The sequence below is a fragment of the Microcebus murinus genome, chromosome 22 (genome assembly GCF_040939455.1).
Source record: "Microcebus murinus isolate Inina chromosome 22, M.murinus_Inina_mat1.0, whole genome shotgun sequence".
NCBI classification, from domain to species: Eukaryota; Metazoa; Chordata; class Mammalia; order Primates; family Cheirogaleidae; genus Microcebus; species Microcebus murinus.
In genome coordinates, this window is record NC_134125.1 from 29,422,740 (window position 1) to 29,439,553 (window position 16,814).

Below are 16,814 nucleotides of genomic sequence, written 5' to 3' on the forward strand. Positions count from 1 at the left end.
TGATTGGACACAGCCAGATCCGCACTGCGCCCTGCCTGCCCGTCTGACATGGGTCAGTGTACATAGGCAGATCCACACAGCACCCTCTTTGCCCATCTCCCGTGGGTGAGTGGACACACCCAGATGCTCACTGCGCCCTGCCTGCCCGTCTGCCGTGGGTCAGTGTACATAGCGAGATCCACACAGCACCCTCTCTGACCGTCTCCCATGGGTGAGTGGACACAGCCAGATCCACACTACGCCTTGCCTGCCCGTCTCCCGTGGGTGAGTGGACACAGCCAGATCCGCACTGCGCCCTGCATGCCCGTCTGCCGTGGGTGAGTGGACACAGCGAGATCCGCACTGCGCCCTCCCTGCCCGTCTGCCGTGGGTCATTGGACATAGCCAGATCCACACAGCAACTTCTCTGCCCGTCTCCCGTGGGTGAGTGGACACAGCCAGATCCACAATGCCCATTGCCTGCCCGTCTCCCATGGGTGAGTGGACACAGCCAGATCCGCACTGCGCCCTGCCTGCCTGTCTGCCGTGTGTGAGTGGACACAGCCAGATCCTCACTGTGCCCTGCCTGCCCGTCTCCCGTGGGAGAGTGGACACAGCCAGATCCGCACTTCGCCCTGCCTGACCGTCCCCCGTGGGTGAGTGGACACCACCAGATCCGCACTGCGCCCTGCCTGCCCGTCTGCCGTGAGTGAGTGGACACAGCCAGATCTGCACTGCGCCCTGCCTGCCCGTCTGCCGTGGTTGAGTGGACACAACGAGATCCGCACTGCGCCCTCCCTGCCTGTCTGCCGTGGGTCTGTGGATATAGCCAGAACCAAACAGCATCCTCTCTGCCCGTCTTCCGTGGGTGAGTGGACACAGCCAGATCCACACTGCGCCTTGCCTGCCCATCTCCCATGGGTGAGTGGACACAGTCAGACCCACACTGCGCCCTGCCTGCCCGTCTCCCGTGGGTGAATGGACACAGCCAGGTACGCGCTGCGCCCTGCCTGCCCGTCTGCCGTGGGTCAGTGGACATAGCCAGATCCACACAGCACCCTCTCTGCCCGTCTCCCGTGGGTGAGTGGACACAGCCATTTCCACACGGCGCCTTGCCTACCCGTCTCCCGTGGGTGATTGGACACAGCCAGATCCGCACTACGCCCTGCCTGACCGTCTGCCGTGGGTGATTGGACACAGCCAGATCCGCACTGTGCCCTGCCTGCCCGTCTGCCGTGGGTGATTGGACACAGCCAGATTCGCACTGCGCCCTGCCTGCCCGTCTGACGTGGGTCAGTGTACATAGGCAGATCCACACAGCACCCTCTTTGCCCGTCTCCCGTGGGTGAGTGGACACACCCAGATCTGCACTGCGCCCTGCCAGCCCGTCTTCCGTGGGTCAGTGTACATAGCCAGATCCACACAGCACCCTCTCTGCCCGTCTCCCGTGGGTGAGTGGACACAGCCAGATCCACACTACGCCTTGCCTGCCCGTCTCCCGTGGGTGAGTGGACACAGCAAGATCCGCACTGCGCCCTGCCTAATCGTATGCCGTGGGTGAGTAGACACAGCCAGATCCGCACTGCGCCCTGCCTGCCCGTCTCCCGTGGGTGAGTGGACACAGCCAGATCCGCACTGAGCCCTTCCTGACCGTCTGCAGTGGGTGAGTGGACACAGCCAGATCCGCATTGCGCCCTGCCTGCTCGTCTGCCGTGGGTCAGTGTACATTGTCAGATCCACACAGCACCCTCTCTGCCCGTCTCCCGTGGGTGAGTGGACACAGCCAGATCCACACTGCACCTTGCCACGCCGTCTCCCGTGGGTCAGTGGACACAGCCAGATCCGCATTGCGCCAGCCTGCCCGTCTGCCGTGTGTGAGTGGACACATCCAGGTCCCCACTGCGCCCTGCCTGCCCGTCTCCCGTGGGATAGTGGACATAGCCAGATCCGCACTGCGCCCTGCCTGCCCGTCTCCCGTGGGTTAGTGGACAGTGCCAGATCCGCACTGCGCCCTTCCAGACCATCTGCCGAGGGTGAGTGGACTCAGCCAGATCCGCACTGCGCCCTGCCTGCCCGTCTGCCGTGGGTCAGTTTACATAGCCAGATCCACACAGCACCCTCTCTACCCGTATCCCGTGGGAGAGTGGACACAGCCAGATACGCACTGTGCCTTGCCTGCCCGTCTGCCGTGGGTCAGAGGACATAGCCAGATCCACACAGCGCCCTTTCTGCCCGTCTCCCGTGGGTGAGTGGACATAGCCAGATCCACACTGCGCCTTGCATGCCCGTCTCCCGTGGGTGAGTGGACACAGCCAGATCCGCACTGCGCCCTGCCTGCCCGTCTGCCATGCGTGAGTGGACACAGCCAGATCCGCACTGCGCCCTGCCTGCCCGTCTCCCGTGGGTGAGTGGACACAGCCAGATCCGCAGTGCGCCCTTCCTGACCGTCTGCCGTGGGTGAGTGGTCACAGCCAGATCCGCACTGCGCCCTGCCTGCCCATCTGCCGTGGGTCAGTGGACATAGCCAGATCCACACAGTACCCTCTCTGCCCATCTGAGATGGGTGAGTGGACACAGCCAGATGCACACTGTGCCTTGCCTACCCGTCTCCCTTGGGTGAGTGGACACAGCCAGATCCGCACTTCACCCTGCCTGCCCGTCTGCCGTGGGTGATTGGACACAGCCAGATCTGCAATGTACCCGGCCTGCCCGTCTGCCGTGGGTCAGTAGACATAGCTAGATCCACACAGCACCCTCTCTGCCCGTCTCCCGTGGGTGAGTGGTCACAGCCAGATCAACAGTGCGCCTTTCCTGCCCGTCTGCCGTGGGTGATTGGACACAGCCAGATCCGCACTGCGCCCTGCCTGCCCGTCTGCCGTGGGTGAATGTACACAGCCAGATCCGCACTGCGTCCTGCCTGCCCGTCTGACGTGGGTCAGTGTAAATAGGCAGATCCACACAGCACCCTCTTTGCCCGTCTCCCGTGGGTTAGTGGGCACACCCAGATCCGCACTGCGCCCTGCCTGCCCGTCTGCTGTGGGTCAGTGTACATAGCCAGATCCACACAGCACCCTCTCTACATGTCTCCCGTGGGTGAGTGGACACAGCGAGATCCACACTACGCCTTGCCTGCCCATCTCCCGTGGGTGAGTGGACACAGCCAGATCCGCACTGCGCCCTGCCTAATCGTCTGCCGTGGGTGAGTAGACACAGCCAGATCCGCACTGCGCCCTGCCTGCCCGTCTCCCGTGGGTGAGTGGACACAGCCAGATCCGCACTGCGCCCTGCCTGACCGTTTGCCGCAGGTGAGTGGACACAGCCAGATCCGCACTGCGCCCTGCCTGCCCGTCTGCCGTGGGTCAGTGGACATAGCCAGATCCACACAGCACCCTCTCTGCCCGTCTCCCGTGGGTGAGTGGACACAGCCAGATCCACACTGCGCCTTGCCTGCCCGTCTCCCATGGGTGAGTGGACACAGCCAGATCCGCACTGCGCCCTTCCTGACCGTCTGCCGTGGGTGAGTGGACACAGCCATATCCGCACTGCGCCCTGCCTGCCCGTCTCCCGTGGGTGAGTGAACACAGCCAGAGACACACTGCGCCCTGCCTGCCCGTCTGCCGTGGGTCAGTGGACAGAGCCAGTTCCACACAGCACCTTCTCTGCCCGTCTCCCGTGGGTCATTGGACACAGCGAAATCCACACTGCGCTTTGCCTGCCCGTATCCCATGGGTGAGTGGACACAGCCAGATCCGCACTGCGCCCTGCCTGCCTGTCTGCCGTGTGTGAGTGGACACAGCCAGTTCCGCACTGCGCCCTGGCTGCCGGTCTCCCGTGGGAGAGTGGACACAGCCAGATCCGCACTGCGCCCTGCCTGCCCGTCTGCCGTTGGTCAGTGGACATAGCCAGATCCACACAGCACCCTCTCTGCCCGTCTCCCGTGGGTATGTGGACACAGCCAGATCCTACTGCGCTTTGCCTTCCCGTCTCCCGTGGTTTACTGGACACAGCCAGATCCGCACTGCGCCCTGCCTCCCCGTCTGCCGTGGGTGATTGGACACAGCCACATCCGCACTGTGCCCTGCATGCCCGTCTGCCGTGGGTCAGTGGACATAGCCAGATCCGGACAGCACCCTCTCTGCCCGTCTACCGTGGGTGAGTGGACACAGCCAGATCCAACTGCGCCTTGCCTACCTGTCTCCCGTGGGTGAGTGGACACAGCCAGATCCGCACTGCGCCCTGCCTGACCGTCTGCCGTGGTTGAGTGGACACAGCCAGATCCGCATTGCGCCCTGCCTGCCCGTCTGCCGTGGGTGAGTGGACACAGCCAGATCCGCACTGTGCCCTGCCTGCCAGTCTGCCGTGGGTCAGTGGACATAGCCAGATCCACACAGCGCACTTTCTGCCCGTCTCCCGTGCGTGAGTGGACACAGCCAGATCCACAATGCGCCTTGCCTGCCCATCTCCAATGGGTGAGTTGGCACAGCTAGATCCGCACTGCACCCTGCCTGCCCATCTCCCGTGGGTGAGTGGACACAGCCAGATCCGCACTGCGCCCTGCCTGCCCATCTGCCGTGGGTGAGTGGACACAGCCAGATCCTCACTGCGCCCTGCCTGCCCATCTGCCGTGGATGATTGGACACAGCCAGATCCGCACTGCGCCCTTCCTGCCCGTCTGCCGTGGGTGATTGGACACAGCCAGATCCGCACTGCGCCCTGCCTGCCCGTCTGACGTGGGTCAGTGTACATAGGCAGATCCACACAGCACCCTATTTGCCCATCTCCCGTGGGTGAGTGGACACACCTAGATCCTCACTGCGCCCTGCCTGCCCGTCTGCCGTGGGTCAGTGTACATAGCGAGATCCACACAGCACCCTCTCTGACCGTCTCCCATGGGTGAGTGGACACAGCCAGATCCACACTACGCCTTGCCTGCCCGTCTCCCGTGGGTGAGTGGACACAGCCAGATCCGCACTGCGCCCTGCCTGCCCATCTCCCGTGGGTGAGAGGACACAGAGAGATCCGTACTGCGCCCTTCCTGACCGTCTGCAGTGGGTGAGTGGACACAGCCAGATCCGCATTGCGCCCTGCCTGCTCGTCTGCCGTGGATCAGTGTACATTGTCAGATCCACACAGCACCCTCTCTGACCGTCTCCTGTGGGTGAGTGGACACAGCCAGATCCACACTGCACCTTGCCTCGCCGTCTCCCGTGGGTGAGTGGACACAGCCAGATCCGCATTGCGCCAGCCTGCCCGTCTGCCGTGGGTGAGTGGACACAGCGAGATCTGCACTGCGCCCTCCCTGCCCGTCTGCTGTGGATCAGTGGATATAGCCAGATCCACACAGCACCCTCTCTGCCCGTCTCCTGTGGGTGAGTGGACACAGCCAGATCCACACTGCGCCTTGCTTACCCGTCTCCCGTGGGTGATTGGACACAGCCACATCCGCACTGCGCCCTGCCTGCCCGTCTGCCGTGGGTCAGTGGACATAGCCAGATCCGGACAGCACCCTCTCTGCCCGTCTCCCGTGGGTGATGGACAGAGCCAGATCCACACTGCGCCTTGCCTACCTGTCTCCCGTGGGTGAGTGGACACAGCCAGATCCGCACTGTGCCCTGCCTGCCCGTCTGCCGTGGGAGAGTGGACACAGCCAGATCAGCACTATGCCCTGCCTGCCAGTCTGCCGTCGGTCAGTGGACATAGCCAGATCCACACAGCGCCCTTTCTGCCCGTCTCCCGTGGGTGAGTGGACACAGCCAGATCCACACTGCGCCTTGCCTACCCGTCTCCCGTGGGTGAGTGGACACAGCCAGATCCGCATTGCGCCCTGCCTGCCCGTCTGCCGTGGGTGAGTGGACACAGCCAGATCCGCACTGTGCCCTGCCTGCCAGTCTGCCATGGGTCAGTGGACATAGCCAGATCCACACAGCGCCCTTTCTGCCCGTCTCCCGTGGGTGAGTGTACACAGCCAGATCCACACTGCGCCTTGCCTGCCCATCTCCCATGGGTGAGTGGACACAGCCAGATACGCACTGCGCCCTGCCTGCCCGTCTCCTGTGGGTGAGTGGACACAGCCAGATACGCACTGCGCCCTGCCTGCCCGTCTGCCGTGGGTGAGTGGACACAGCCAGATCCGCACTGCGCCCTGCCTGCCTGTCTGCCGTGTGTGAGTGGACACAGCCAGATCCTCACTGTGCCCTGCCTGCCCGTCTCCCGTGGGAGAGTGGACACAGCCAGATCTGCACTGCGCCCTGCCTGCCCGTCTGCCGTGGTTGAGTGGACACAACGAGATCCGCACTGCGCCCTCCCTGCCTGTCTGCCGTGGGTCTGTGGATATAGCCAGAACCAAACAGCATCCTCTCTGCCCGTCTCCCGTGGGTGAGTGGACACAGCCAGATCCACACTGCGCCTTGCCTGCCCATCTCCCATGGGTGAGTGGACACAGTCAGACCCACACTGCGCCCTGCCTGCCCGTCTCCCGTGGGTGAATGGACACAGCCAGGTACGCGCTGCGCCCTGCCTGCCCGTCTGCCGTGGGTCAGTGGACATAGCCAGATCCACACAGCACCCTCTCTGCCCGTCTCCCGTGGGTGAGTGGACACAGCCATTTCCACACGGCGCCTTGCCTACCCGTCTCCCGTGGGTGATTGGACACAGCCAGATCCGCACTACGCCTTGCCTGACCGTCTGCCGCGGGTGAGTGGACACAGCCAGATCCTCACTGCGCACTGCTTGCCCGTCTGCCGTGGGTGATTGGACACAGCCAGATCCGCACTGCGCCCTGCCTGCCCGTCTCCCGTGGGTGAGTGGACACACCCAGATCTGCACTGCGCCCTGCCTGCCCGTCTTCCGTGGGTCAGTGTACATAGCCAGATCCACACAGCACCCTCTCTGCCCGTCTCCCGTGGGTGAGTGGACACAGCCAGATCCACACTACGCCTTGCCTGCCCGTCTCCCGTGGGTGAGTGGACACAGCCAGATCCGCACTGCGCCCTGCCTAATCGTATGCCATGGGTGAGTAGACACAGCCAGATCCGCACTGCGCCCTGCCTGCCCGTCTCCCGTGGGTGAGTGGACACAGCCAGATCCGCACTGAGCCCTTCCTGACCGTCTGCAGTGGGTGAGTGGACACAGCCAGATCCGCATTGCGCCCTGCCTGCTCGTCTGCCGTGGGTCAGTGTACATTGTCAGATCCACACAGCACCCTCTCTGCCCGTCTCCCGTGGGTGAGTGGACACATCCAGATCCACATTGCACCTTGCCACGCCGTCTCCCGTGGGTCAGTGGACACAGCCAGATCCGCATTGCGCCAGCCTGCCCGTCTGCCGTGTGTGAGTGGAAACATCCAGATCCCCACTGCGCCCTGCCTGCCCGTCTCCCGTGGGATAGTGGACATAGCCAGATCCGCACTGCGCCCTGCCTGCCCGTCTCCCGTGGGTGAGTGGACACTGCCAGATCCGCACTGCGCCGTTCCAGACCGTCTGCCGAGGGTGAGTGGACTCAGCCAGATCCGCACTGCGCCCTGCCTGCCCGTCTGCCGTGGGTCAGTTTACATAGCCAGATCCACACAGCACCCTCTCTACCCGTCTCCCGTGGGTGAGTGGACACAGCCAGATACGCACTGTGCCTTGCCTGCCCGTCTGCCGTGGGTCAGAGGACATAGCCAGATCCACACAGCGCCCTTTCTGCCCGTCTCCCGTGGGTGAGTGGACATAGCCAGATCCACACTGCGCCTTGCATGCCCGTCTCCCGTGGGTGAGTGGACACAGCCAGATCCGCACTGCGCCCTGCCTGCCCGTCTGCCGTGCGTGAGTGGACACAGCCAGATCCGCACTGCGCCCTGCCTGCCCGTCTCCCGTGGGTGAGTGGACACAGCCAGATCCGCAGTGCGCCCTTCCTGACCGTCTGCCGTGGGTGAGTGGTCACAGCCAGATCCGCACTGCGCCCTGCCTGCCCATCTGCCGTGGGTCAGTGGACATAGCCAGATCCACACAGTACCCTCTCTGCCCATCTGAGATGGGTGAGTGGACACAGCCAGATCCACACTGTGCCTTGCCTACCCGTCTCCCTTGGGTGAGTGGACACAGCCAGATCCGCACTTCACCCTGCCTGACCGACTGCCGTGGGTGAGTGGACACAGCCAGATCCGCACTGCGCCCTGCCTGCCCGTCTGCCGTGGGTGATTGGACACAGCCAGATCCGCAATGTACCCGGCCTGCCCGTCTGCCGTGGGTCAGTAGACATAGCTAGATCCACACAGCACCCTCTCTGCCCGTCTCCAGTGGGTGAGTGGTCACAGCCAGATCAACAGTGCGCCTTTCCTGCCCGTCTGCCGTGGGTGATTGGACACAGCCAGATCCGCACTGAGCCCTGCCTGCCCGTCTGCCGTGGGTGATTGTACACAGCCAGATCCGCACTGCGTCCTGCCTGCCCGTCTGACGTGGGTCAGTGTATATAGGCAGATCCACACAGCACCCTCTTTGCCCGTCTCCCGTGGGTTAGTGGGCACACCCAGATCCGCACTGCGCCCTGCCTGCCCGTCTGCTGTGGGTCAGTGTACATAGCCAGATCCACACAGCACCCTCTCTACACGTCTCCCGTGGTTGAGTGGACACAGCGAGATCCACACTACGCCTTGCCTGCCCATCTCCCGTGGGTGAGTGGACACAGCCAGATCCGCACTGCGCCCTGCCTAATCGTCTGCCGTGGGTGAGTAGACACAGCCAGATCCGCACTGCGCCCTGCCTGCTCGTCTCCCGTGGGTGAGTGGACACAGCCAGATCCGCACTGCGCCCTGCCTGACCGTTTGCCGCAGGTGAGTGGACACAGCCAGATCCGCACTGCGCCCTGGCTGCCGGTCTCCCGTGGGAGAGTGGACACAGCCAGATCCGCACTGCGCCCTGCCTGCCCGTCTCCCGTGGGTGAGTGGACACCGCCAGATCCGCACTGCGCCCAGCCTGCCCGTCTGCCGTTGGTCAGTGGACATAGCCAGATCCACACAGCACCCTCTCTGCCCGTCTCCCGTGGGTATGTGGACACAGCCAGATCCTACTGCGCTTTGCCTTCCCGTCTCCCGTGGTTTACTGGACACAGCCAGATCCGCACTGCGCCCTGCCTGCCCGTCTGCCGTGGGTGATTGGACACAGCCACATCCGCACTGCGCCCTGCATGCCCGTCTGCCGTGGGTCAGTGGACATTGCCAGATCCGGACAGCACCCTCTCTGCCCGTCTACCGTGGGTGAGTGGACACAGCCAGATCCAACTGCGCCTTGCCTACCTGTCTCCCGTGGGTGAGTGGACACAGCCAGATCCGCACTGCGCCCTGCCTGACCCTTTGCGGTGGTTGAGTGGACACAGCCAGATCCGCATTGCGCCCTGCCTGCCCGTCTGCCGTGGGTGAGTGGACACAGCCAGATCCGCACTGTGCCCTGCCTGCCAGTCTGCCGTGGGTCAGTGGACATAGCCAGATCCACACAGCGCACTTTCTGCCCGTCTCGTGCGTGAGTGGACACAGCCAGATCCACACTGCGCCTTGCCTGCCCATCTCCAATGGGTGAGTGGACACAGCCAGATCCGCACTGCACCCTGCCTGCCCGTCTCCCATGGGTGAGTGGACACAGCCAGATCCGCACGGCGCCCTGCCTGCCCGTCTGCCGTAGGTGAGTGGACACAGCCAGATCCTCACTGCGCCCTGCCTGCCCATCTGCCGTGGATGATTGGACACAGCCAGATCCGCACTGCGCCCTTCCTGCCCGTCTGCCGTGGGTGATTGGACACAGCCAGATCCGCACTGCGCCCTGCCTGCCCGTCTGACGTGGGTCAGTGTACATAGGCAGATCCACACAGCACCCTCTTTGCCCATCTCCCGTGGGTGAGTGGACACACCTAGATCCTCACTGCGCCCTGCCTGCCCGTCTGCCGTGGGTCAGTGTACATAGCGAGATCCACACAGCACCCTCTCTGACCGTCTCCCATGGGTGAGTGGACACAGCCAGATCCACACTACGCCTTGCCTGCCCGTCTCCCGTGGGTGAGTGGACACAGCCAGATCCGCACTGCGCCCTCCCTAATCGTATGCTGTGGGTGAGTAGACACAGCCAGATCCGCACTGCGCCCTGCCTGCCCATCTCCCGTGGGTGAGAGGACACAGAGAGATCCATACTGCGCCCTTCCTGACCGTCTGCAGTGGGTGAGTGGATACAGCCAAATCCGCATTGCGCCCTGCCTGCTCGTCTGCCGTGGATCAGTGTACATTGTCAGATCCACACAGCACCCTCTCTGACCGTCTCCCGTGGGTGAGTCGACACAGCCAGATCCACACTGCACCTTGCCTCGCCGTCTCCCGTGGGTGAGTGGACACAGCCAGATCCGCATTGCGCCAGCCTGCCCGTCTGCCGTGGGTGAGTGGACACAGCGAGATCTGCACTGCGCCCTCCCTGCCCGTCTGCTGTGGATCAGTGGACATAGCCAGATCCACACAGCACCCTCTCTGCCCGTCTCCCGTGGGTGAGTGGACACAGCCAGATCCACACTGCGCCTTGCTTACCCGTCTCCCGTGGGTGATTGGACACAGCCACATCCGCACTGCGCCCTGCCTGCCCGTCTGCCGTGGGTCAGTGGACATAGCCAGATCCGGACAGCACCCTCTCTGCCCGTCTCCCGTGGGTGATGGACAGAGCCAGATCCACACTGCGCCTTGCCTACCTGTCTCCCGTGGGTGAGTGGACACAGCCAGATCCGCACTGCGCCCTGCCTGCCCGTCTGCCGTGGGTGAGTGGACACAGCCAGATCAGCACTATGCCCTGCCTGCCAGTCTGCCGTCGGTCAGTGGACATAGCCAGATCCACACAGCGCCCTTTCTGCCCGTCTCCCGTGGGTGAGTGGACACAGCCATCCACATTGCGCCTTGCCTTACCGTCTGCCGTGGGTGAGTGGACACAGCCAGATCCGCACTGCGCCCTGCCTGCCCGTCTGCCATGGGTGAGTGGACACAGCCAGATCTGCACTGCGCCCTGCCTGCCCGTCTGCCGTGGGTGAGTGGACACAGCGAGATCCGCACTGCGCCCTCCCTGCCCGTCTGCCGTGGGTCATTGGACATAGCCAGATCCACACAGCAACCTCTCTGCCCGTCTCCCGTGGGTGAGTGGACACAGCCAGATCCACACTGCGCCTTGCCTGCCCGTCTCCCATGGGTGAGTGGACACAGCCAGATGCGCACTGCGCCCTGCCTGCCTGTCTGCCGTGTGTGAGTGGACACAGCCAGATCCGCACTGCGCCCTGCCTGCCCATCTCCAGTGGGAGAGTGGACACAGCCAGATCCGCACTGCGCCCTGCCTGACCGTCTCCCGTGTGTGAGTGGACACTGCCAGATCCGCACTGCGCCCTGCCTGCCCGTCTGCCGTGGGTGAGTGGACACAGCCAGATCCGCACTGTGCCCTGCCTGCCAGTCTGCAGTGGGTCAGTGGACATAGCCAGATCCACACAGCGCCCTTTCTGCCCGTCTCCCGTGGGTGAGTGGACACAGCCAGATCCACACTGCGCCTTGCCTGCCCATCTCCCATGGGTGAGTGGACACAGCCAGATCCGCACTGCGCTCTGCCTGCCCGTCTCCCGTGGGTGAGTGGACACAGCCAGATCCGCACTGCGCCCTGCCTGCCCGTCTGCCTTGGGTCAGTGGACATAGCCAGATCCACACAGCACCCTCTCTACCCGTCTCCCGTGGGTGAGTGGACACAGCCAGATCCACACGGCGCCTTGCGTACCCGTCTCCCGTGGGTGATTGCACACAGCCAGATCCGCACTGCGCCCTGCCTGACCGTCTGCCGTGGGTGAGTGGACACAGCCAGATCCTCACTGCGCCCTGCCTGCCCATCTGCCGTGGATGATTGGACACAGCCAGATCCGCACTGCGCCCTGCCTGCCCGTCTGACGTGGGTCAGTGTACATAGGCAGATCCACACAGCACCCTCTTTGCCCATCTCCCGTGGGTCAGTGGACACACCCAGATCCGTCAGTGGACACACCCAGCACCCTCTCTGACTGTCTCCCGTGGGTGAGTGGACACAGCCAGATCCACACTACGCCTTGCCTGCCCGTCTCCCGTGGGTGAGTGGACACAGCCAGATCCGCACTGCGCCCTGCCTAATCGTATGCCGTGGGTGAGTAGACACAGCCAGATCCGCACTGCGCCCTGCCTGTCCGTCTCCCGTGGGTGAGAGGACACAGCCAGATCCGCACTGCGCCCTTCCTGACCGTCTGCAGTGGGTGAGTGGACACAGCCAGATCCGCATTGCGCCCTGCCTGCTCGTCTGCCGTGGATCAGTGTACATTGTCTGATCCACACAGCACCCTCTCTGACCGTCTCCCGTGGGTGAGTGGACACAGCCAGATCCACACTGCACCTTGCCTCGCCGTCTCCCGTGGGTGAGTGGACACAGCCAGATCCGCATTGCGCCAGCCTGCCCGTCTGCCGTGGGTGAGTGGACACAGCGAGATCTGCACTGCGCCCTCCCTGCACGTCTGCCGTGGATCAGTGGACATAGCCAGATCCACACAGCACCCTCTCTGCCCGTCTCCCGTGGGTGAGTGTACACAGCCAGATCCACACTGCGCCTTGCTTACCCGTCTCCCGTGGGTGATTGGACACAGCCACATCCGCACTGCGCCCTGCCTGCCCGTCTGCCGTGGGTCAGTGGACATAGCCAGATCCGGACAGCACCCTCTCTGCCCGTCTCCCGTGGGTGAGTGGACACAGCCAGATCCACACTGCGCCTTGCCTACCTGTCTCCCGTGGGTGAGTGGACACAGCCAGATCCGCACTGCGCCCTGCCTGCCCGTCTGCCGTGGGTGAGTGGACACAGCCAGATCAGCAGTATGCCCTGCCTGCCAGTCTGCCGTCGGTCAGTGGACATAGCCAGATCCACACAGAGCCCTTTCTGCCCGTCTCCCGTGGGTGAGTGGACACAGCCATCCACATTGCGCCTTGCCTTACCGTCTGCCGTGGGTGAGTGGACACAGCCAGATCCGCACTGCGCCCTGCCTGCCCGTCTGCCATGGGTGAGTGGACACAGCCAGATCCGCACTGCGCCCTGCCTGCCCGTCTGCCGTGGGTGAGTGGACACAGCGAGATCCGCACTGCGCCCTGCCTGCCCGTCTGCCGTGGGTGAGTGGACACAGCCAGATCCGCAGTGCGCCCTGCCTGCCCGTCTGCCATGGGTGAGTGGACACAGCCAGATCCGCACTGCGCCCTGCCTGCCCGTCTGCCGTGGGTGAGTGGACACAGCGAGATCCGCACTGCGCCCTCCCTGCCCGTCTCCCGTGGGTCATTGGACATAGCCAGATCCACACAGCAACCTCTCTGCCCGTCTCCCGTGGGTGAGTGGACACAGCCAGATCCACACTGCGCCTTGCCTGCCCGTCTCCCATGGGTGAGTGGACACAGCCAGATGCGCACTGCGCCCTGCCTGCCTGTCTGCCGTGTGTGAGTGGACACAGCCAGATCCGCACTGCGCCCTGCCTGCCCGTCTCCAGTGGGAGAGTGGACACAGCCAGATCCGCACTGCGCCCTGCCTGCCCGTCTCCAGTGGGAGAGTGGACACAGCCAGATCCGCATTGCGCCCTGCCTGCCCGTCTGCCGTGGGTGAGTGGACACAGCCAGATCCGCACTGTGCCCTGCCTGCCAGTCTGCAGTGGGTCAGTGGACATAGCCAGATCCACACAGCGCCCTTTCTGCCCGTCTCCCGTGGGTGAGTGGACACCGCCAGATCCGCACTGCGCCCTGCCTTACCGTCTGCCATGGGTGAGTGGACACAGCCAGATCCGCACTCCGCCCTGCCTGCCCGTCCTTCGTGGGTCAGTGTCCATAGCCAGATCCACACAGCACCCTCTCTGCCCGTCTCCTGTGGGTGAGTGGACACAGTCCGATCCGCACTGCGCCCTGCCTGACCGTCTGCCCTGGGTCAGTGGACAGAGCCAGATCCGCACTGCGCCCTGCCTGCCCGTCTGCCGTGGAAGTGTGGACACAGCCAGATACGCACTGCGCCCTGCCTGCCCGTCTCCTGTGGGAGAGTGGACACAGCCAGATCAGCACTGCGCCCTGCCTGCCCCTCTGCCGTGGGTCAGTGCACATAGCCAGATCCACACAGCACCCTCTCTGCCCGTGTCCCTTGGGTGAGTGGACACAGCCAGATCCACACTGCGCCTTGCCTGCCCGTCTCCCGTGGGAGAGTGGACATAGCCAGATCCGTACTGCGCCCTGCCTGCCCGTCTCCCGTGGGTGAGTGGACACCGCCAGATCCGCACTGCGCCCTGCCTGACCGTCTGCCGTGGGTGAGTGGACACAGCCAGATCCGCACTGCGCCCTGCCTGCCCGTCTGCCCTGGGTGGTTGGACCCAGCGACATCCGCACTGCGCCCTGCCTGCCCGTCTGCCGTGGTTCAGTGGACATAGCCAGATCCGGACAGCACCCTCTCTGCCCGTCTCCCGTGGGTGAGTGGACACAGCCAGATCCACACTGCGCCTTGCCTACCTGTCTCCCGTGGGTGAGTGGACACAGCCAGATCCGCAACGCGCCCTGCCTGACCGTCTGCCGTGGTTGAGTGGACACAGCCAGATCCGCATTGCGCCCTGCCTGCCCGTCTGCCGTGGGTGAGTGGACACAGCCAGATCCGCACTGTGCCCTGCCTGCCAGTCTGCCGTGGGTCAGTGGACATAGCCAGATCCACACAGCGCCCTTTCTGCCCATCTTCCGTGGGTGAGTGGACACAGCCAGATCCACACTGCGCCTTGCCTTACCGTCTGCCGTGGGTGAGTGGAGACAGCCAGATCCGCACTGCGCCCTGCCTGCCCGTCTGCCGTGGGTGAGTGGACACAGCCAGATCCGCACTGCGCCCTGCCTGCCCGTCTGCCGTGGGTCAGTGTCCATAGCCAGATCCACACAGCACCCTCTCTGCCCGTCTCCTGTGGGTGAGTGGACACAGTCCGATCCGCACTGCGCCCTGCCTGACCGTCTGCCGTGCGTGAGTGGACACAGCCAGATCCGCACTGCGCCCTGCCTGCCCGTCTGCCGTGGGAGTGTGGACACAGCCAGATACGCACTGCGCCCTGCCTGCCCGTCTCCCGTGGGAGAGTGGACACAGCCAGATCCGCACTGCGCCCTGCCTGCCCCTCTGCCGTGGGTCAGTGGACATAGCCAGATCCACACAGCACCCTCTCTGCCCGTGTCCCTTGGGTGAGTGGACACAGCCAGATCCACACTGCGCCTTGCCTGCCCGTCTTCCGTGGGAGAGTGGACATAGCCAGATCCGCACTGCGCCCTGCCTGCCCGTCTCCCGTGGGTGAGTGGACACCGCCAGATCCGCACTGCGCCCTGCCTGACCGTCTGCCGTGGGTGAGTGGACACAGCCAGATCCGCACTGCGCCCTGCCTGCCCGTCTGCCCTGGGTGATTGGACCCAGCGACATCCGCACTGCGCCCTGCCTGCCCGTCTGCCGTGGGTCAGTGGACATAGCCAGATCCGGACAGCACCCTCTCTGCCCGTCTCACGTGGGTGAGTGGACACAGCCAGATCCGCACTGTGCCCTGCCTGCCCGTCTGCCGTGGGTCTGTGGACATAGCCAGATCCACACAGCAACCTCTCTGCCCGTCTCCCGTGGGTGAGTCGACACAGCCAGATCCACACTGCGCCTTTCCTGCCCATCTCCCATGGGTGAGTGGACACAGCCAGATCCGCACTGCGCCCTGCCTGCCCGTCCCCCGTGGGTGAGTGGACACAGCCAGATCCGCACAGCGCCCAGCCTGCCCGTCTGCCGTGGGTCAGTGGACATAGCCAGATCCACGCAGCACCCTCTCTGCCCGTCTCCCGTGGGTGAGTGGACACAGCCAGATCCACACGGCGCCTTGCCTACCCATCTCTCGTGGGTGATTGGACACAGCCAGATCCGCACTGCGCCTTGCCTGACCGTCTGCCGTGGGTGAGTGGACGCAGCCAGATCCTCACTGCACCCTGCCTGCCCGTCAGCCGTGGGTGATTGGACACAGCCAGATCCGCACTGCGCCCTGCCTGCCCGTCTGCCGTAGGTGATTGGACACAGCCAGATCCGCACTGCGCCCTGCCTGCCCGTCTGACGTGTGTCAGTGTACATAGGCAGATCCACACAGCACCCTCTTTGCCCGTCTCCCGTGGGTGAGTGGACACACCCAGATCCGCACTACGCCCTGCCTACCCGTCTGCCGTGGGTCAGTGTACATAGCCAGATCCACACAGCACCCTCTCTACCCGTCTCCCGTGGGTGAGTGGACACAGCCAGATCCACACTACGCCTTGCCTGCCCGTCTCCCGTGGGCGAGTGTACACAGCCAGATCCGCACTGCGCCCTGCCTAATCGTCGGCCGTGGGTAGGTAGACACAGCCAGGTCCGCACTGCGCCCTGCCTGCCCGTCTCCCGTGGGTGAGTGGACACAGCCAGATCCGCAGTGCGCCCTTCCTGACCGTCTGCAGTAGGTGAGTGGACACAGCCAGATCCGCATTGCGCCCTGCCTGCTCGTCTGCCGTGGGTCAGTGTACATAGTCAGATCCACACAGCACCCTCTCTGCCCGTCTCCCGTGGGTGAGTGGACACAGCCAGATCCACACTGCACCATGCCTCGCCGTCTCCAGTGGGTGAGTGGACACAGCCAGATCCGCATTGCGCCAGCCTGCCCATCAGCCGTGGGTGAGTGGACACAGCGAGATCTGCACTGCGCCCTCCCTGCCCATCTGCCGTGGATCAGTGGACATAGCCAGATCCACACAGCAACCTCTCTGCCCGTCTCCCGTGGGTGAGTGGACACAGCCATAT